Source organism: Leopardus geoffroyi, chromosome A1, assembly GCF_018350155.1.
Source record: "Leopardus geoffroyi isolate Oge1 chromosome A1, O.geoffroyi_Oge1_pat1.0, whole genome shotgun sequence".
Classification (NCBI taxonomy): Eukaryota; Metazoa; Chordata; class Mammalia; order Carnivora; family Felidae; genus Leopardus; species Leopardus geoffroyi.
In genome coordinates, this window is record NC_059326.1 from 108,084,631 (window position 1) to 108,106,139 (window position 21,509).

At 37.9% G+C, this 21,509-nt stretch overlaps 1 protein-coding gene across 2 annotated transcripts in view; it reads left to right on the top strand.

Moving 5' to 3' along the window:
• The window catches only part of CDC42SE2 (CDC42 small effector 2), a 188,855-nt gene that overhangs the window by 39,760 nt on the left and 127,586 nt on the right, over positions 1–21,509 (top strand). The window contains exon 1 of one of the 2 annotated variants that reach the window (XM_045487842.1): positions 17,672–17,797. The exons of the other annotated variant lie outside the window; for it this stretch is intronic. The gene's annotated coding sequence lies outside the window, so the exon portion shown is untranslated. Of the gene's footprint in view, positions 1–17,671; positions 17,798–21,509 lie in introns of those variants that run through there. 2 annotated transcript variants of the gene reach the window in all.

Here is a 21,509-nt window from a genome sequence, read left to right on the forward strand (position 1 = left end):
ACTCAACTGAGTCACCAGGTGCCCTGATCATGATGCATTTGTAAACATATAAAAATATGTGCGTTTTCTGTGTATGAATGTATATGCATGATTTCATTTGCTAACATTTTTGTTTGGGGCTTTTCATGTATGTTTATCCGCAAGATTGGCCTTTCATTTTCATTTCTCCATTCTGTTCTTGTGTAACTCTGTATTAAAGTTACATTAGTTGTTTCTTTTTCCTACTTTTGTATTCTATCATAAATTAACTGTTATTTGAAGTTTGTTCTTTTTTTTTTAATCTCATATAAACTCTAAACCTAGTGCTTTAAATGAGAGTAATGGTTTCAATTAATGGTTTATGTTCATTCATATTTTTCTTTCTTTTTGAACCTGTTTCTGGAATATTTTTCTAGAAAATCATCTTCTCTTAAGGTTTTTCAATTTAATAGCATAAAATTGTTGATATATTTTATTATGATTTTTAAAATTCCAACTCTGTCAATTAACTTTTGCTGCAAAACATGGTGGCTTAACATTTATTATTATTATGATTCTTTGAATTGACTGGATGGTCTCTTCTGGTCTGGGCCAGCTTGGGGAGTCAATGGTCTAAGATGGCTTTTCTCACATCTCTGCTGGTTGGCAGGCTGGACAATCTGGAAGGGCCTATCTGAAGTTTCCTTTTCTTTTACTTTAAAAAAAAAAACTTTTTAAAGTTTATTTATTTATTTTGAGAGAGTCAGAGACAGTGCAAGTGGGGGAGGGACAGGGAAAGAGAGGGAGAGAGAGAGTTCCAAGCAGGCTCCGGGCATTGGCTCCGGGCTGCCAGCTCAGAGCCAGATATCAGGCTTGAACTCACGAAACCCTGAGGTCATGACCTGAGCCAAAACCAAGAGTCTGACACTTAACCGACTGGGCCACCCAGACACTTCTTTTTTCTTTTACTTATGACTTAATCAGTTCACATTCATTGCAATTTCTGACATATTTGAATTATTACTACCTGTCCCATTTTGTGCTTTTCATTTGTTTCTTCCTTTTTGTCTTCTGCTGAAGTTTTCTTCTTTACCGCAACTTTTCTTTACCCCAACTCTATTTCAGAATTATACATTTTATGTCTGTTTTGTTAGTGGTTACTTGGACTTGTATCCTGCATAGATGTCTTTAAAAAATCTGCTTTAAAACTGTGTCTACCTGCCTTCTAACTAATCCTCATCACTGTGTTTCTGCCTAACTTCCAGCATCTTCCATATTATTGTTCTCTTATATTTTGGTTTATCTTTAAATAACTTGGGGTTTTTTTTTAATGTTTATTTGAGAGAGAGAGAGAGAGAGAGAGAGGGAGAGAGAGAGAGAGAATACACATGCCAGTAAGGGAGGGCCAGAAAGAGGGAGACAGGATCCCAAGTGGGTTCTGTGCAGACAGCAGAGAGCCCTATGTGGGGCTCAAACTCACAAACCGTGAGATCACGATCCGAGCCAAAGTCAGACGCTTAACTGACTGAGCCACCCAGGCACCCCTAAATATCTTGTGTTTTGACTAGGCTGTACATAGTAAAAACAATTTTTTTCGAAGCTACAAAAATCTATGCAGTGAAAGATTTTTTCCCATCTCTGTCTTTTGCCTTCAAGGCCCCCTCCTCTGTGCAGGCAACCATTCATACCAGTTTCTTGTATATCCATCTGGAGGCAGAATACTCGTAGACAAGCATATAAGGTGTGTACGTAGTATTTTCTTTTCTCATGTAAATGGTGGTATAGAACCCATACTGTTCTACATGTTTTTTCATCCAAAAATACTTCTTCCAGATTATTTCATATCAGTAAATATACAACTTTCTCATTCCTATAATAATTTATATAATTATTTATAATATATTATAAATATATTTTATATTACACATATAAATAAGTTATAATATAATGGCTTTATAATTCTTATTATAATATCCATTACATGCATGTATCATAATGTATTTCACAAACACGTACAGGTTGCTTAATGTTTTGCTACTAAAAACAATATTAAAGTGAGCATATTTGCATAAACATCATTTTGCATATATGTGTATGTATCTGTAGGATAAATTCCTCAAAGGGCATGTATCACAGGGCATGTACGTCTTAATTTCAGCAAATTATTCTACAAATGCATTTCAATGCTTTCCTATGGCTGCCCCCTTAAAACTTCCTGTTCCGAAAGTGTTGGTGACCCTGTGTGGAAAAGGATGTGGAGAAAAGGGAACCCTCATGAACTGTTGGTAGGAATGCAAATCGGTGCAGCTGCTATGGAAAACAGTATGGAAGTTCCTCAAAAAAATTAAGAATAGAACTCCCGTATGATCCAGCAATTCCACTTCTGAGTATTTGTCTGAAGAAAATGAAACACTAATTTGAAAAAGGTAGTGCACCTCTATGTTTATAGCAGCATTATTTACAAAGATATGGAAATAACCTAAGTGCTTATTGATGGACAAATGGATAAAGAAGATGTGATATATATATATATATATATATATATATATACACACACACACACACACACACACACATATATCACACATATATATGTACACATACACACACACACACACACACACACTTCTCAGCCATAAAAAGAATGAAAGTGCCATTTGTGACAGCACAGATATACTTTGAGGGTATTCTGTTAAGTGAAATAAGTTATAAAGAGAACCACAAATACTGTATGATTTCACTTGTATGTAGAATCTTGAAAAAAAAAAAATGAACAAACCAAACAAAATAGAACTCATAGATACAGAGAATAGATTGGTGGTTGCCAGAGGGGAGGCAGTTGGGGGTGGGCAAAAAGTGGGGTGAAAGGGGTCAAGAGGTACAAATTTCCAGTTATACAATAAGAAAGACATGGGGATATAATGTACAGCATGGTGACTGTAATAATAATATTGCATGGCATATTTGAAAGTTGCTCAGATGGGGCGCCTGGGTGGCGCAGTCGGTTAAGCGTCCGACTTCAGCCAGGTCACGATCTCGCGGTCCGTGAGTTCGAGCCCCGCGTCGGGCTCTGGGCTGATGGCTCAGAGCCTGGAGCCTGTTTCCGATTCTGTGTCTCCCTCTCTCTCTGCCCCTCCCCCGTTCATGCTCTGTCTCTCTCTGTCCCAAAAATAAATAAAGGTTGAAAAAAAAAAAATTTAAAAAAAAAAAAAAAAAAAGAAAGTTGCTCAGAGATGAAGTCTTAGAAGTTCTCATCACTAGAAAAGAAAATCTGTAGTTTTGTGTGGTGAGGGAGGTAGCTAGACTTAAAATGGTGATCATTTCACAGTATATACAAATATTGAATCATTATATCATGTACCTGAAACTGATGTAATGTTATATAGCAACTATAACCTCAATTTTTAAAGTTTATTCAGAGTTTATAACACCCATGTATACCATTTAAATTGCAATTTGAAAGGACATTTGTTACATTTCAATTAAGTGAGTGAAAATTTAAAAAAAAAAAAGCTTACTGTTATGGACTGAATGTACCCAAAATTAAACCCTAATCTCAGGGATGCCTGGGTGGCTCAGTCAGTTAAGTGTCTGACTGACTCAAGTCATGATCTCACGGCTTGTGAGTTCACGCCCCTCATCCGGCTCTGTGCTGACAACTAGGAGCCTGGAGCCTGCTTCAGATTCTGTGTCTCCCTCTCTCTCTGGCCCTCCCCCGCTCACGCTCTATCTCTCTCTCAAAAAAAAAATAAATATTTAAAAATTTTCAAAAAAATATATTAAATTTAAACCTTAATCTCAGTGTAATAGTATTTGGAGGTGGAGCCTTTGAGGGTAATTAGGTCATGAAGGTGGAACCCTCATGAACAGGATTCATGCCCATGTAAGAAGAGACAGAGGACCTAGCCTGCTCTCTTTCAGGCATACAAGAAATTAGCTTTCTGCAACCCGGACAAGGGATTTCACCATGCTGGGACCCTGATCTCAGGCTTCCAGCTTCTAGAACTATGAGGGAAAAAATTATTTTGTTTAAGTCACCTAGTCTATAGTATTTTGTTAAAGCAGCCCAAGCTAAGATATTTACCACGTACAGTTCTCTAAATTCTTTCTGCTTTTGTTGACTGGATATTGATATCAGGGCAACTTTAAAGCTACCTGTTGGAGAGGACAGAACTACCATCAACCTAGATCCCTAAGTGAATTCATGAATCAAACCTCTTTCCCTACACATCCCTCCCCCCATCACCTGCTCCCACTACTAGGAAATCCCAGTGGACTGTTTCATGTATAAGAAATACACTTCTGTTAAGTAAATAAAATTGTGGGGTTTATTTGAAGCAGCAACTAGAATTTACCTATATCTGATTACCTTCAGCTTCATCAACTATGGTTTTACCAGTAATATATATTTTGAAAGAAGATTTCTCCATACCCTTGTTAACAGTGTGTTAGAAACTCTTGTGTTGTTTACAAATCAGATAGGTAGAGAATCCATCTTACTGGAGTCTTAAGTTGCATTTCTTTTACTGTGACTCAAGTCAAAAGTCTTTTTGTATGTTTTCACATATTAAGAATCATTGATAGTTCCTTCTCTGTGAACTGTCATTTCACATCGTATGCCCATTTCTCTATACAATTGTTTGTTTTTTTCTTTTGTTTGTGATACGAATTGAAAGATTTTTTTCCCAGACTGTCATTTCTCTTTTAATGTTTTTATGGGATTTGGGGGGAGGTTTTTTGTTTTCTTTTGTTTTTGTTTCTATTTTGCTGTGCAGGAATTTTTGGTTTTATATGTGATAAGTTTATCAATATTTTATTTTACAGTTTCTGGGTTTTCTTTTTGATCACTCTTAGAAAAGTCTTAACCACTTCAAGATTTAAAAAAAATTTTTTTAATGTTTTATTTATTTTTGAGACAGAGAGAGACAGAGTGTGAGTGGAGGAGGAGCAGAGAGAGAGGGAGACGCAGAATCCAAAGCAGGCTCCAGGCTCCGAGCTGTCAGCACAGAGCCCAACGCAGGGCTTGAACTCACAAACCGCAAGATCATGACCTGAGCCGAAGACAGACGCTTAACCAACTGAGCCACCCAGGCGCCCCCACTTCAAGATTTTTAATAAATATTCTTTTATGGGGCGCCTGGGTGGCGCAGTCGGTTAAGCGTCCGACTGCAGCCAGGTCACGATCTCGCGGTCCGTGAGTTCGAGCCCCGCGTCGGGCTCTGGGCTGATGGCTCAGAGCCTGGAGCCTGTTTCCGATTCTGTGTCTCCCTCTCTCTCTGCCCCTCCCCCATTCATGCTCTGTCTCTCTCTCTGTCCCAAAAATAAATAAACGTTGAAAAAAATAAATAAATAAATATTCTTTTATATTTCCTTATAGTAATTTTATAGTTTTAATTTTTTACATTTAAGGTTTTGATCCACTTAGATTTTATTTTAGTTTTAGGTAGGTAGAGACTAAACTTATTTTTTCCCTGGCATCTACCAGTTACTCTAACAGATTTTTGCCTCATCTATCTTTTCCACAAGACTTGAAGTTCTACCTTTGTCATATACAGAACTTCCTTAACTTATGATGGGGTTATGTCCCAATAAACTCATTGTGAGTTGAAACTACCAGAAAATGAAAATGAAGGTACTCTGCCTAACCTACTGGGCATCATACCTCAGCCTAGCCTATCTTAACTGTGCTCAGAACACTTACATTAGCCTACAGTGGGGCAAAATCATCTAGCACGAAGCCAATTTTATAATATAGTGCTGAATATGTCATAATTTATTGAATACTGTAATGAAGTGAAAAACAGTGCTTATAGGTATATCGTTTGCTCACTCTCATGATCATCATGTGGTTGACTGGAAGCTGTGGCTCACTGTCCCTGCCCAGCATCACAACACATTACCCTACTACATATCGCTCTCCCAGGAAAAGACCAAGATTGAAAATCTGAAGTATGATTTCTCCTGGAAACTCAGGAGATTTTTCATAAAGTCCATCATAAAGTCAAAAAATTTTAAATTGAACCATTGTAAATTGGGGACCACCTATCCTGAATTCCAACACACGTCACAACAGCAGTTTTCATGTTTTCTATCTTGTTCTACTGATGTATCTGTGTATTCAGATGCCAGACCACATTATTCTCATGTAATCTTCATAAAAGTGTGTGGCTGTCTTGTAGAGAGAGCTCCCATTCGTTACTCTCCTATATCATAATTTTCCCAACTATTCTGGCTTATTTGTCCATGTAAACTTTACATTAAGCCCATCTGGCTCTCAAAAATATGTAACCTAATTTTGGAGGAGGGAGGGGGATATCACCTATTTTAAACATCAAATTGGTCATTTTTGCTGCTGTTTTGTTAGGTCAACATTTTTAGTCATGTGATCACTATTGTTTCTTGCCTCTCACTCTGCCTTAGTTCAAGTTTCTTTTTATTAAGACAGTTCTTTTCCTGAGAGTCTGTAAGAGGCAGCCTGCGTTAATCGGTTTGTCTGAAATGTCTATTTCTCCTTCATTTGTGAATGATAATTTCACTCGGTAGAATTCTGTTCTGACAGTTCTTTCCATTCAGCACTTTGAAAGTATTATTTATTGTTTTCCAGTTTCTATAGTTGCTGCTGATATATCTGTTATCAATGAAATCATTTTTCCAGTCTGTCTTTCAGATTTTTCTTTCTTTCTAAAGTATTTTGTAGGGCAGCCTAGGTGGCTCAGTTGGTTAAGCGTACAACTTCGGCTCTGGTTATGACTCATGGTTTGTGAGTGGGAGCCCTGTGTTGGGCTCTGTGCTGACAGCTCAAAACCTGGAACCTGCTTTCAATTCTGTGTCTGTGTCTCTCTGTTTCTCCGCCCTCTCCCACTTGTACTCTCTCTCTCAAAAATAAATAAATAGGGGCGCCTGGGTGGCTTGGTCGGTTAAGCGTCGGACTTCAGCTCAGGTCATGATCTCACGGTCCGTGAGTTCGAGCCCCGCGTCGGGCTCTGTGCTGACAGCTCGGAGCCTGGAGCCTGTTTCAGATTCTGTGTCTCCCTCTCTCTCTGCCCCTCCCCTGTTCATGCTCTGTCTCTCTCTGTCTCAAAAATAAATAAACGTTAAAGAAAAAAAAAAATAATAAAATAAATAAATAAATAAATAAATAAACTTTTAAACAAATGTATTTTGTAGTCTCCATCTTTTCTCAAGGTTGCTGTAGGAGTTTCCTTTTAATGTATGCATTTTGTGGTATCACTGAAGTGGTAGGTATCACTGCAGTATCACCTACAGTGCAGATGTGGATTTGTTTTTATTTATTCTTCTCCAGTCTCCACTCTCTTCTGATTTCAGAATTTATTATATTCATCATTTCTGGAAAATTCTCAGCCATTGTATTTTCATATACATCCTCTCTTATATTATCCCTATTCACTCTAAAAATCCTTTCAGTCTATATTAGGCCTTTCAGTCTATCCTTCATGTGTCTTTTTTTCTCCTTAATCTTTACACCCAACGTAGGGCTCAAACTCACAACCCTAAGATCAAGAGTCACACACTCTACCGACTGAGCCAGCCAGGTGCCCCTAGCCTTCCTGTCTCTTAACCACTCGTTCTTATTTTCCATCTTATCATTTCATGATATCCTGAGTAATTTGCTTTGCTCCATTATCCACTTTACTGTTTTTTTTCTTCAGCTATGTATAATCTGTACTCTAATTGAATTTTTCAATTCAAAGCATTAGTTTTCATTTCTGGAAATTGTATATTAAAAACATTTTTTAATGTTTTTTATTTATTTTTGAAAGAAAGAGATAGAGCATGAGTCGGGCTCAAACTCATGAACCTCAGGACTCGAACTCATGAACCACAAGATCATGACCTGAGCCGAGGTCCCAGACAGTTAACCAACTGAGCCACTCAGGCGCCCGAAATTATGTATTTTTAAAATCAAAATTGCAGGGGCGCCTGGGTGGCGCAGTCGGTTAAGCGTCCGACTTCAGCCAGGTCACGATCTCGCGGTCTGTGAGTTCGAGCCCCGCGTCGGGCTCTGGGCTGATGGCTCAGAGCCTGGAGCCTGTTTCTGATTCTGTGTCTCCCTCTCTCTCTGCCCCTCCCCCGTTCACGCTCTGTCTCTCTCTGTCCCAAAAATAAATAAACGTTGAAAAAAAAAATTTTAAAAAAAATTAATAAATAAAAAATAAAAAATAAAAAAAATCAAAATTGCATATTGTCTTTCATATATATTATACTGTAGTTTTATTTACTGTTTTTCTTTAATATTTTTTCTCTTAAAAATTCATTATTGAGGGGTGCTTGGGTGGCTCAGTCAGTTAAGCATTTGACTCTTGATTTGGGCTCAGGTCATGGGATCAAGTCCCACGTAGGGGGTTTTATGCTGACAGTGAAGATTTTCTCTCCCTCTCTCTCTCTCTCTCTCTCTCTCTCTGCCCCTCCTCTGATCACATGCTCTCCCTATCTTTCTCCCTCAAAAATAAATAAGTAAACTTCAAAAATCTATTATTGTTACTATTATTAATAACAGTAATTTAAAACTTTTTATTTTCTTCCATTTTTTTAATCATTTGAAGGAATTATTTTGCAGAAATATTTTTCTGTAAGTTCTCCAGGTTGCTTGTACTCCTGTTTATTGTTTTTCTGTGGACATAATGTCATATGTTTTGTCTTTTTTTTTTTTTTTTTACCGTGTATCTTGAGTACAAAATTCATGTGACCACTGCTGTAGAAGCATCCCTGTAGAGCACTTTGGAGTTTGCTACTGCCTGGCACCCTGGGTGTTTTTCACTGGGGTCCAGCACCAGCTTTAATATTAATGTCTTGGCCAGGAGTTCCCTCACCATAGGGGTAGAATAAATTCAGATTCCACATCTGAGAGAGGCTTAACTTACATTTTGTTTCTCAGTGGGGGAGTGGGGATCGCTATCCCAGAGTCCTGCTCAGAGCTTACTTCCTTGATGTTTCTCTGATTTGATAGAGTTTGTCTACCCAAAGGGGAAACCCTTCCACACGTCATTTCTTTTTATAGGAAGTATCAGTTCTATATCCCCGCTTTGAAATGGCCAAAACTGTTATGTTATGTTCTCCTATGATGATTAAACTCCAGTCTCTAGCTAATAGGGTCAATATTTAGATCCAGTATTCTGCCTTAGTATCAGTTAACACACTTCCCAAAGCAGAAATGAGTCCTTTTTCATTTCTGGCACCTATGAATTTTTCTTTCTTATTGACTCAGTTACAGATTTTAAACATTTCTTTATGTTTTATGCAACATTTTTATGAATTTCAAAATTCATCTTATGGATTTTTTTTTATGTTCTGCTTAGCTTAGAATATAAACTACTTTTCCATTTTGTTCTTTCATAGACGTAGCAGTATTGAGTCTCTCTACTTCTAACCTTTGTATATTTATTTTTGCCTGGTTATCTCTCAAACTGTATATTGGATTTCTATTAACCATTTATTTTAGGACTTTGTAAGAAGTATCAGTAAAGTGCAACGAAGCATAACTCTAAGCCCTCTGCTAGGAACTCTTCGCAGATCTCATTCATATGAGTCTCTTTACTCTCTTACACTTCTGCTTGCTTAGTATAATTAGGGTTAAGTTGTCTTCTGAAGTCAATAACTGAGAGTTATAAGAATTCATTCATTTATATATTATTTCTAGAAAAAGCGTATATATGTTTGCAAGAAGGTTATCAATTTCTAAAGTTTTACAACTCATGTCTTGTGATCAGCTTTCTTTTCCTTTGAATTTCACTGAAGTCCTAGTGGAACAAATGGCTGTGTTGGTGCGGAAGAGTAATCGATTGGACCAGCAAGCAGGATCTGGCTTATATAGGCCAGTGTCGTCAGTGTGCAGCCTGTGCAGTAACACAGGTTCCCCTGTTCAGAAGGATCCTGAACTTGGTTTAATGTTCTGCTATTGCTGTCTTGGTATTTTTTCTTTTTCTTTCTTTCTTTCTTTCTTTCTTTCTTTCTTTCTTTCTTTCTTTCTTCTTTTCCTTCTTTCTAAATTTATTTATTTATTCTGAGAGAGAGAAGGGGAGGGGGAGAAAGAGAGCAGAGAGAGAATCACAAGCAGGCTCCACACTGTCAGCCTAGAACCCGATGAGGGTCTCAATCCCAGGAACCATGAGATCCTGACCTGAACTGAAATCAAGAGTCAGACACTTAACCAGCTGAGCCACCGAAGCACCCCTTTATTTATTTATGTATTTATGTATGTATGTATTTATTTATTTATTATTTTATTATTTTATTTTATTAAAAAAATTTAATACCAGTGTACTTAACATACAGTTGTTATATCAGTTTCAGGTATACAATATAATGATTCAACACTTCTATACATTACTCAGTGTTCATCATGATAAGCATACTCTTAATCCCCATCACCTATTTCACCCATCCTCCCCACCAACCTCCCCTCTGTCATCGTTTGTTTGTTCCCTATTGTTAAGAGTCTGTTTTTTTGGTTTGTTTCTCTTTTTTTCTTTTGCTTTTTTGTTTTGTTACTTAAATTCCACATATGAGTGTGATCATATGGTATTTATTTTGTCTGACTGACTTACTTTGCTTAGTATTAAACTCTCTAGTTCCATCCATGTGTTTGCAAATGGCAAGATTTTATTCTTTTTTATGGCTGAGTAATGTTGCCACATCTTCTTTATCCACTCATTAGTCAATGGACCCTTGGGCTGTTTCCATAACTGGGCTATTGTAAATAATGGTGCTGCACTAAACATAGGGGTGCATGTATCTTTTTAAACTAGTGTCTCCATATTCTTTGGGTAAATATCCAGTAGTGCAATTAATGGCTCATAGCGTAGTTCTCTTTTTAGTTTTTGAGGAGATTCAATGCTGTTTTCCGTAGTATCTTCACCAGTGTGCATACCCTTCAACAGTACACAAGTGTTCTTTTTTCTCCACATCCTTGCCTACATTTGTTGTTTCTTGTATTTTTTTAGTTATTCATTTTTATTTTTACTTTTTTTTTAATTTTGTTTTTTTTAACGTTTATTCATTTTTGAGACAGAGAGAGACAGAGCATGAACAGGAGAGGAGCAGAGAGAGAGGGAGACACAGAATCTGAAACAGGCTCCAGGCTCTGAGCTGTCAGCACAGAGCCCGACACGGGGCTCGAACTCACGGACCGTGAGATCATGACCTGAGCCGAAGTCGGACACTCAACCGACCAAGCCACCCAGGCGCCCCTATTTTTACTTTTTTTAAGTAGGCTCCAAGACCAACATGGGGCTTGAACTCACAACCCCGAGACCAAGAGTCACATGTTACACCAATTGAGCCAGCCAAGCGCCCCATTTTGTCTTTTGATTTTAGCCATTCTGACAGATGTGAGGTGAAATCTCATTGTGGTTTTGATTTACATTTCCCCAATAAGTGATGTTGCACATATTTTCATGTGTCTGTTGGCTATTTGTATGTATTCTTTGGAGAAATGTCTGTTCATGTCTTCTGCCCATTTTTAATTAGATTATTTGGGTTTTTTGGTGTTGAGTTTTATAAGTTCTTTATATGTTTTGGATACTGTTTATCAGACCTATCATTTGCCAATATCTTCTCCCATTCAATAGGTTGTCTTTTAGTTTTGTTGATTGTTTCCTATGCTGTGCAGAAGCTTTTTATTTTGATGTAGTCCCAATAGTTTATTTTTGCTTTTGTTTCCCTTGTGTTGGGAGACATCTCTAGAAAGAAGTTGCTATGACTCATGTCAGAGAAGTTACTGCCTGTGCTGTCTTCTAGGATTTTTATGGTTTAAGGTCTCACCTTTAGGTCCTTAATCCATTTTGAGTTTATTTTTGTTTATAGTGTAAGAAAGTGGTCCAGTTTCATTCTCTTACATGTAGCCCTAATGGCTTTCTCAGCACCATTTGCCAAAGAGACTTTTTCCCACTGCATATTCTTGCCTCCTTTGTCAAAGATCAATTGATCATATAATCGTGGATTTATTTTATTCCTACTATTTTTAAAAAGGAGCCTCGCATTTTCATTTTGTACAAGACACATAAATTATGTAGCCAATCTTGATCTCAGTACTTGTTCATCTCTGAAGCAAAAATTCTTGGTGAAAGTGAAGAGGTTCCAATGTCAAAACAACATTAAAGTTCCTGATAACTCAAGTTTGTGTTTCTGGGTTAGCCCAGGAGGCTCATAATCTGAGTCCACGAGAAAGAGGACTTTGATCTAGGAACAGTTGCTCTGGACTGGAGTTCCTGCTGTCCAGCCACATATCTGCAGTGCATATGTTTAAGGGAGCCACAGTTAGATCCCAACAACAATGGAAGCCAAAAAACAGTGGACAGAGAGTTTCAATGTGGTAAAATGGCTGTCAAATTAAATTTCATTAAACTCTCATTGTTTTGAATAGAGATCTTGAAGCTGAAAGCAAAAGAATTCCAAATATTAAACCGTGCAAGTACTGACTAAAAGAAAGCTGATATAGCTTTAATAATATCAGGATTTAAAAATGAAAAGTTACTACTAGAGATAGAGAAACACTTAATAATAATAAAAGGTCCAGGGACACCTGACTGGCTCAGTCGGTAGGGCACGTGACTCTTGACCTCAGGGTTGTGAGTTCGAGCTCCATGTTGGGTGTGGAGATTGTTTAAAGATAAAATCTTAAAATAAAAAAGAATAACGTAAAAAAAGGTCCAGGTCCAGATCTTCAGGAAGATATAAAATTCCAAATTTTTATAGACTTAACATGGCCCACATTTAAGAGTCAAAAATAGACCTTAGACAAAATCAAAATCATAGTTGGTGATATAATCCACCTCTTTTGATAGGGATAGAATAAATAAATATTTTTAAAAAACAGAAAAAGTAAGGAAGATTTAAACAATATAACTTGCAAGCTTGACTTAATGCAATGTAGAAAACACTATACTCACAACTGCAGAAAACATACATTTCGAGCACACAAAAAAACATTTTCAAAAATGGAAATTAGGCTGGCCCAGGTGTCTTAAGTCCCAAGGGGTCAGAAGGCCAAGGTGTCTGCTAACCTAGGAGTGAATGAAGTGGCTACAGATTTCCATGATCCCAGGAGCAAGAGGGCCTGCTGAGGATTCTGCTCTAAGTCCTGAGGGGTTACGTAACAGCAGCAAGATCTACTGTCTTCAAAATGTGAAAGTGTGCAAGACACCCTTAAAAGAGGTAGATTCACTCCAGAAAGGAAACTCTGGGTAATTTTTCTACCAAAAGAGCTAACATACACGTGAGTGTGTGTATTCTTTATGGCTAAAGGTGGTGGTTCAGAATTACAGGGGAAATGATAATAAGGGATGGCAGGAGTTGTTCCTATAGTTTACAGAGAAAATGTACAAGAAGAGCAAAGATACTGGCTGCCAATGGCTCAGAATTGCAGCCATTCTGATGGGCTGAGAGAAATATCTGGAATTGATTTTGCTGCCTCTATTGACCAAAAGTCCAGACAAGCAAATAGGCTGATGAGCAAACCCAGCATGGAATAAGAAAATTATGGGTACAGGAAAGAAAGAACAAGGTTCCGTTAGTTCCCCACTACTCTCATCCCAAAGAAGAGACCCCAAATTTTCTTGAATTTGCTGGATACCAGAGCTTACAGGTGATTATTTCTGGTGTTTGTTTGTTTTCTTATGTATTTATTTTAGGTCTGTACTGTGCTTACTGTTCTTTTGTCTGTCTTCCTGAGTGATATGGATGTTCTGGGTACAGGGTATCCTGGGTGGATTTATTCAGGGTAAACTTTGTTAATGACTTCTATAACAATGGGCAAGATTCATAGTCAATAAGAGCCTGTTCTTGCTGAGACTGTTATGATAAAACAATATGTCATACCAAGAAGAAGAAAAAAACTTAGTTATCTCATTCCTGATTTAACTGTACGGATTGTAACCACTGCTTTCTCCCTGTTCAACAGTCCTGGGACAGGTGGAAGTCAACATTGTTTGCTGCACTTCCCGTGGACAACTGAGGCTTAAACAGGAAAGTGACTGTCATTATTCCCATTGTGCAGTGGTTCCTAAATTTTGGTGCATAGTAGAATCTCCTGGAAGGATTTTTAAAAATCCTGGTGCCAGGGCCCAAGGGTGGGCTCAGATGGTTAAGCATCTGATTCTTGATTTTGGCTCAGGTCATGATCTCCCAGTTTGTGAATGTTGAGGCCCATGTCCGGCTCTGTGCTGACAGCTCAGAGCCTGCTTGGGATTCTCTGTCTCCCTCTTTCTCCGCCCCTCCCCCACTCATGCTGACTCTCTCAAAAATAAATAAACATTAAAAAAAAAAACCCAATGCCAAATGAATTTTCTTATACATATAATTTGAGCCTACGGTTTTTTTCTTCCTGTACCAACTTTTGTTAAAGGTAACATTATTTTAACATTAGAGTTTATGACATTTATATATTTTTTCTTTAACCACAAACTTTTATTTTATTCTGTTTTCACAGTTAAATGAATTCACTATTGCATACTTTGTCCTTTTGCCAGTTTCTCCATTTATCTCTCAGTTGGCTGAAATTAAATTCTGAAGTAGTTTGTTGAAGAAGAACTCCCTGAATTTTTCTGTATTCAGAATTGTACTTCTATTGCTTTTATACCTAGGAGTAATTTACCAGGCATAAAATTTCTTGAGTCACACTTTCTTCCCTTGAGGATGTTGAGTTCTTTGAGGACATCATTTTACTGACTTCAAAACAAGGCTATGAAGAAATCAGAAACACAGTCATTGTGACTTACACTTTTGCCTGGCAAACCAAAATTTTCTTTCTTTACCGTTGATGCTCAGTAACATTTTTGCTAGGATATGTCTCGTGTTAGTTGGTTCATAGTAGAGTAAAAGATAAGTGGCCTTTTATCTAGAGAAAAAGTTTTCTTGATTTATGTCTTTACTTAAGATGGTCCTTTTTTGGGAGGGGGTTCATATCTTTGAGGATACCAATTATATACCAATTACATGTGTGTTGTATCTACTTCCTCATCTTTCTTTCTGCGATTAACATTATCTATAGGTAACCCAAAGCAATCATCGTTCTAAGTGAGCAAATATTAGAAGCATTCCTTTTAAAAACAAGAATGAGAGGGGCACCTGGGTGGCTCAGCTGGTTAAGCATCCAACCTTGGCTCAGGTCATGATCTCACAGTTTGTGAATTTGAGCCCCACATCGGGCTCTGTGCTGACAGGTCAGAGCCTGGAGCCTGCTTCAGATTCTGTCTCACCCTTTCTCTCTGTCTCTCTGTCTCAAAAATAAACAAACATTAAAAAAATTAAAAAAAAAAACCAGAAATTAGAGAAAGATCATCTTTTCTGTTAAGTCTTGCATTGGAGGTTCTAATCGGTGTAGAGGCATATGCTTTGGCAAGAAGGAAATAAGATGGTCAGTATTTGCAATTGATTCTGTTTATATGAGAAACCCAAAATAATCCACAAATTGATAAGATGTCAGGTGTAGACAAAAGTTAGTTTTATTTCTATATACTAGCACCAAATACCTAGAAAGAGTAATAAAAGAGAAGAAACTATTTGTGGTAATATTGGAGAATATCAAGTCTGTAGGAATAAATCTAATGGAAAATATCCAACACCTCTGTAGAGAAAAGTTTAAAAAATTTTTGAAAAAACACCTATCAAAGGGGCATCTGGGTGCGTCAGTCAGTTAAGCATCTGACTTTGGCTCAGGTCATGATCTCACGGTTTGTGAGTTTGAGCCCTGTGTCGGGCTCTGTGCTGACAGCTCAGAGCCTGGAGCCTGCTTTGGATTCTGTGTCTCCTTCTCTCTCCTACTGGTGCTCTGTCTCTCTCTGTCTCTTAAAAATAAATACATGTAAAAAAAATTTTTTTTAATAAGTAAATAAAAAATACCTACCATAACACAAATATACCATATTAATGCAAGATGTTAATAATAGGGTTATGGGGATGAGAGCTATATGGGAAGTCTCTGTACTTTCCATTCAGTTTTTTCTGTAAAGTTAAGACTACTAAAAAGAAGTCCATTAATTTAAAAAATCCCCTTTAAAGAATATATACAGAGGCAGTAAAACTATATAAAAACAAATGAAGAAATAATGAATAGTGCTATAGTTGTTTGTCAGAATTCTTAACAAATAGATGACTTATTTTAATATTTTATATATTTGTCTTACTGATTTATAATTTATTAGTTCATGGAATATGGAAATAGGACTGAAATTATCTCTTGGTGAGCAAAAGAATATGTTGGGCAGGTCTTACTTGGAGCAAAAAGCTGCAAAAAGCTCCTTTAGTTCTTTTCACTTTTCTAAACCAAGAAATCACTGTGGAGATCATTCTTTTTACCAAAGGAAATTCTTTTTTAAAAATCTTTTGTTTTTTCCACTTAAGAAATTCCCATGAAGTTGTCAAATGATCAAAATGTTAACATTCCCCTCTCAAAAAAGTTAATTTCCTTTCTCGTTTAAAGTATCCACCTCCTTTTTCCTAATTTTTTTAGTGTTTTATTTATCTTTTGATAGAGAGAGAGAGTGAGCGGGGGAGGGGAAGAGAGAGAGGAAGACAGAGGATCTAAAGTGGGCTCCATGCTGACAGGCTGATAGCCACAAGCCTGACCCCGGGCTCAAACCCACGATCTGTGAGATCACGACCTGAACCGAAATCAAGAGTCATGCTTAGCCGACTGAGCCACCCAGGTGCCCCTATTTAATCTACTTTTTAATAAAGTAGAATATGCAATTCTTTATTATGAGAGAAGAGAAAAATGGGGGGAAATGGTCTTGGAGACAATATATGAATAGCAGAATAACTCACTGAATTGACAGTGCCCATTGAATCTCACATGTGTGCAATTTCTGTTCATAAGGAGATACTGTAAATACAAAACTGTTCATAGTAATGGAAAATAAACCAGGAAGAAGTCAATCCCTGCAATACTGATGATTTATTAAAAACACACAGATGAATATAAAACAATCATGCAGGTACTATAAATTCCATTTCAGGGCACCTGGATGGTGCAGTAGGTTAGGTGCCCAACTCCGATTCCAGCTCAGGTCATGATCTCACGGTTGGTGGGATCCAGCCCCGTGTTGGGCTCCGTGCTGACAGCACAGAGTCTGCTTGGGATTCTCTCTCCCTCTCGCTCAAAATAAATAAATAAACTTGAAAAAATTCCATTTCAACTCTTCGCATACTATCCTTTACGGACGAATGCTATATGGAGCTTATCAAGGAAGTAATTGAAGCAGGAATATTTTGAAGTTCAAAGGTTATATGTGATACTTTAATGACATGGCCATATATACACACTTTATTCTTAAAGCAATATCATTCACATTTTGTCTTTCTGCCCTACTTATTACTATCATATTCTGTTCCATATTCTAAAGCCAGACTCCTTAGTACAGTGTAATGTCATTGTGCAGGTGCAGCATCTTTTTGTCTCTGTGCCTAAGAGGCTCCTTTCTCTGACCCTGCACTCATTCCCTAGTTACCTAAAGGCACCACATTCTCACCTCTCCCTGATTTCATTCGTTTGGTTCTTCCATGCCAAAAAATCGGATCCTTCCGTTCTTTTTTGGATAATTCCTCTCAAGCATCTGATCTTTTAAGAATAGGATTCCTACAGACTGAGTCAAACGTCTTCTACCCAAACTATCTCTGTGATAATACTTACCTAACTCTGCCCAACTTCCTCTTCACGCTAGAGTAAAGCTGGAGCCGGAAGCTGTGGTGGCAGCTTCTTGATTCAGCAGCTTCCTGACTACAGCTACAGCCAGAGTAAGGGTGGGCAGAGTCTGCATGTGGCTGCAGGGCAGGGGTCAGAGATGAAACACTCACCCCACAGCCAGGCTGGCCTGCGGACAAGGTAAGACCAAGAGTCTGATTGTACGTGGAAGGTCAGAAACAGAAAAGAAGCCAGAAATTGTTTGTGGGTACAAGAGGCAGAACTTGGGAAGAATTCAGAGACAAGGGGCTGTCAGAGGTGGTATGAAGAGGCAAGAGCTGTTAGGATCCACAGCTGTAACATTTTTCTGGTTTTTGCTTTTCTTCCACTATTCTCCATCCCCAGCCCAACAGCTTAAGCGTAGACCTCCATCACTGTAGCTCTATTGCTTTCTGTGGGACCTGCTGCACAGTACGTAGGCAGCATATATCTGTTGAATTACATGGAGCCCTATTAACTATTCTTTAAAAACCATTTTTGGGGCCCTTGGGTGGCTCAGTTGGTTAAGCAGCCGACTTTGTTTCAGGTCATGATTTGCAGGTCATGATTTGCAGCCCCGTGTCAGGCTCTGTGCTGACAGCTCAGAGCCTGGAGCCTGCTTCGAATTCTGTCTCTGTCTCTCTCTCTCTCTCTCTGCCCCTCCCCCGCTCTCCCTTTCTCTCTGCCTCTCTCAAAAATGAAAAGATTTTTAAAATCTTTAGGGGCGCCTGGGTGGCGCAGTCGGTTAAGCGTCCGACTTCAGCCAGGTCGCGATCTCGCGGTCCGTGAGTTCGAGCCCCGCGTCGGGCTCTGGGCTGATGGCTCAGAGCCTGGAGCCTGTTTCCGATTCTGTGTCTCCCTCTCTCTCTGCCCCTCCCCCGTTCATGCTCTGTCTCTCTCTGTCCCAAAAATAAATAAACGTTGAAAAAAAAATTTTTTTTAAATCTTTAAAAATAAAATCTTTAAAACTAAAAAGATTTTAAAAAAATCTCTCGTGTAGGATACCTATCTAGGAAACCTTCCCTCACTGCCACTGAATAGGATTTTGTTCTTATATATACTCATGGTATGTTTTTTGGTATCTCTCAGTCTCTTTCAGTGTTGTACCTTGTATTACCCATGTTTGAATTTGTTCTGTTGGTTTTTGTTTTTTGGGTTTTTTTTCTTCTTTTCCTGCCTGACGGTATCCACCCTCGGGGCAAGATCACTGTCTGAATCATCTTTGAAGATCCTAGTAGAAGTGTTACAGATTTTCTTTGAGTCTTTAGGTGGTTACTGTGTATTACTCCTATTTCCCACCATTTCCAATTTGCTTTAGTTCTCATTCTCAATAATGGAGATACTGACTTAGAAAGAAGAAACAAGCTTTGTAGAATCCAAAAGTCTAGTCCAGTGTCTTGAAAGAAAAAGCAAAGAAAATGAATATATAACCCTCAAGTAAAGTTACTTTAAAAGCCAACCTGTATTCTTTTGTGCAAGACAGGATTTTGTTTTCACTTGGCTATCATGGTTGCCTGTTCTTACTTTACTTTGGCTATATAGCTCTGATTTGTAGTATTTTTGGAATTTGAAATTAGAAAGCCACTTATACCTTAATTGTCTTATCGCAGTGCAACTATTGTAACTAAGAACCGATGGTTTAAAAAAAACACACAAAAAAACACCTGTTTAGTTTATGCCAGAGTGTAACGTATATGCATGTGTGTTCTCATACATCTATAATTATCTATTTATCACCTATTCATGTTTATTTTAGAATTAAGAAAGAATAAAGGAGAATTTTTTGAAATGTTTGAGCTGTCTAGTACCATAGTCACTACCTATGTGCCAAAATTGAACATTTGAAACATGACTATATTCAATTCAGATGTGCTGTATCAAATATATAAACAACTTTGAAGGCTTAGCTTATTAGTTAAAAATAAAATTTATCATTAATACAGTTTTATATTGGTTGCATGTTGAAATGACAGTATTTTTACATATTGGGTTAAACAGCATATTATTAAAATTAATTTTATACGCTTATTTTTACTATTTTTATGTGGCTACTGGAAAGTTTGAAATTACATGTGTAGCATGCATTATATTTCTGTAAGATAGCATTACTCTAGTATATGCTATAATTTAGTTACTTTTACTTTAAAAACATTACAAGGAAGTTGTGAAAAAATTTCCACTCCAATAGAGGGGACAAATTAGTTGATAGTCTGCTGTGCTGCAGGCACTGAGATTTTACATGAACTAAATTTCATTTAATTCTCCCCAAATCTTATGAGATAAGTATTGTTCCTCTTTTAAAATAGGTAGACTGGGGCTCAAAGAGTTTAAAAAATTTCCTACAAGCCCATGATCAGACACTCAGCTGTCTGTCAATAAAACTTAATCATATCTGCCTGACTTCAGACATCATTCTCTTTTTACTAGAGAACTCTCTAAAATGCCTTTCCTTTTCAGAGACTGGCACCATATGCTACCAGAAATTCTAATACCACCCACTGTTATGAGGTCTTACCAGCCGATTACTTCAAAATAAGATCTGATTTTCTTTTTTACCCAAATGAAAATAAAACTTAAGTCCCTCATATGCCAAATTATCAGAGATTCCAGTCTTTTCCCATGGTTCCCCTCCCTATATAATCGTAAATAACCCAGAGTTGTTTACTAATGCCTGAGTATTGATCTATTTGTCTTGTGAATTGACCATAGAGTGGAAACTCAGATACACTCAAGGCTGGAGGACCACCTCACATCCTGTCTAGAAAAGAGTTAATTCAGTGAACAGTGGTTTTGTTTTCTATTGCTGTGTAACAAATTACCATTAGTGGCTTAAGACAACACCCATTTATTAGCTCATATTATCTGTAGGTCAGAAGTCCAGCATGTCATTGCTGAATTCTCTGCTCACAGTATCACATGGCTGAAATCAAGGTGCCTGCAAGTCTGAGCTCTCATCTGGAGACTCTGGGAGAAAAATCTGCTTCCAAGCACATTATTGTTGTTGGCAGTGTTCATGCTCCTTGTCGATATAAGACTTAGATCCCTGTTTCCTTGCTGGCTGTCAGCCAAGGGCCATTCCCTGCTTCTAGAGACTGATTGTATTCCTTGTCATGTGCCCACCCCTTACCCTATCTTCAAGCCAGTAATGGTTCATCAAGTCTCTTTCATGAGTTCAATTTCTTTGACTTCTCCTTCTGCCACTAATGGTAGAAAACTCTCTGCTTTAAGGGTTCTTGTAGTGAGATGAGACTCACCCAGATTATCTTCTGTTCAGGTCAACTATGACATATAACATAACATAATCATGGGACTATCTCATCCTAGCCACAGGTCCAGGAATGAGAGCACAGAATATTGGGGGGAGTGGGTGATCTATTTTCATCAGTCTGCCCACTATAGTCCTAGGGATTATATAGGGCATGTATGCTACCACAGTGGCAGTGGCACAGAGCAAAGTATCAGAATTCTGCCAGCTACTTAGCTTAGCCAGTCACAGGGACAAAAGCAAGAGCTTAATTTCTTTCAGGTAGTAACATTTGCCGGGGAAGGAATGAGAATTGGACGTGAAAGATCCTGGTGTGTTACCTTCCCTTTCTTCCAATTTTACCCTCAAATCTTACTCATCATGAACTTTCTTTGTGAAGGCTGCCTGGGTGGCTCAGTGGGTTAAGTGTGTGACTCTTGGTTTCAGCTAAGGTCGTGACCTCACAGTTCATGAGATTGAGCACCATGTTGGGGTCTGCGATGACATCATCAGAGCCTCCTTGGATTCTCTCTTTCTCTGCCCCTCCCCCATTCTCTCTCTCTCTCTCTCTCTCTCTCTCTCTCTCTGTCTCAAAATAAATAAACATTAAGAAAATTATATATATAAAAC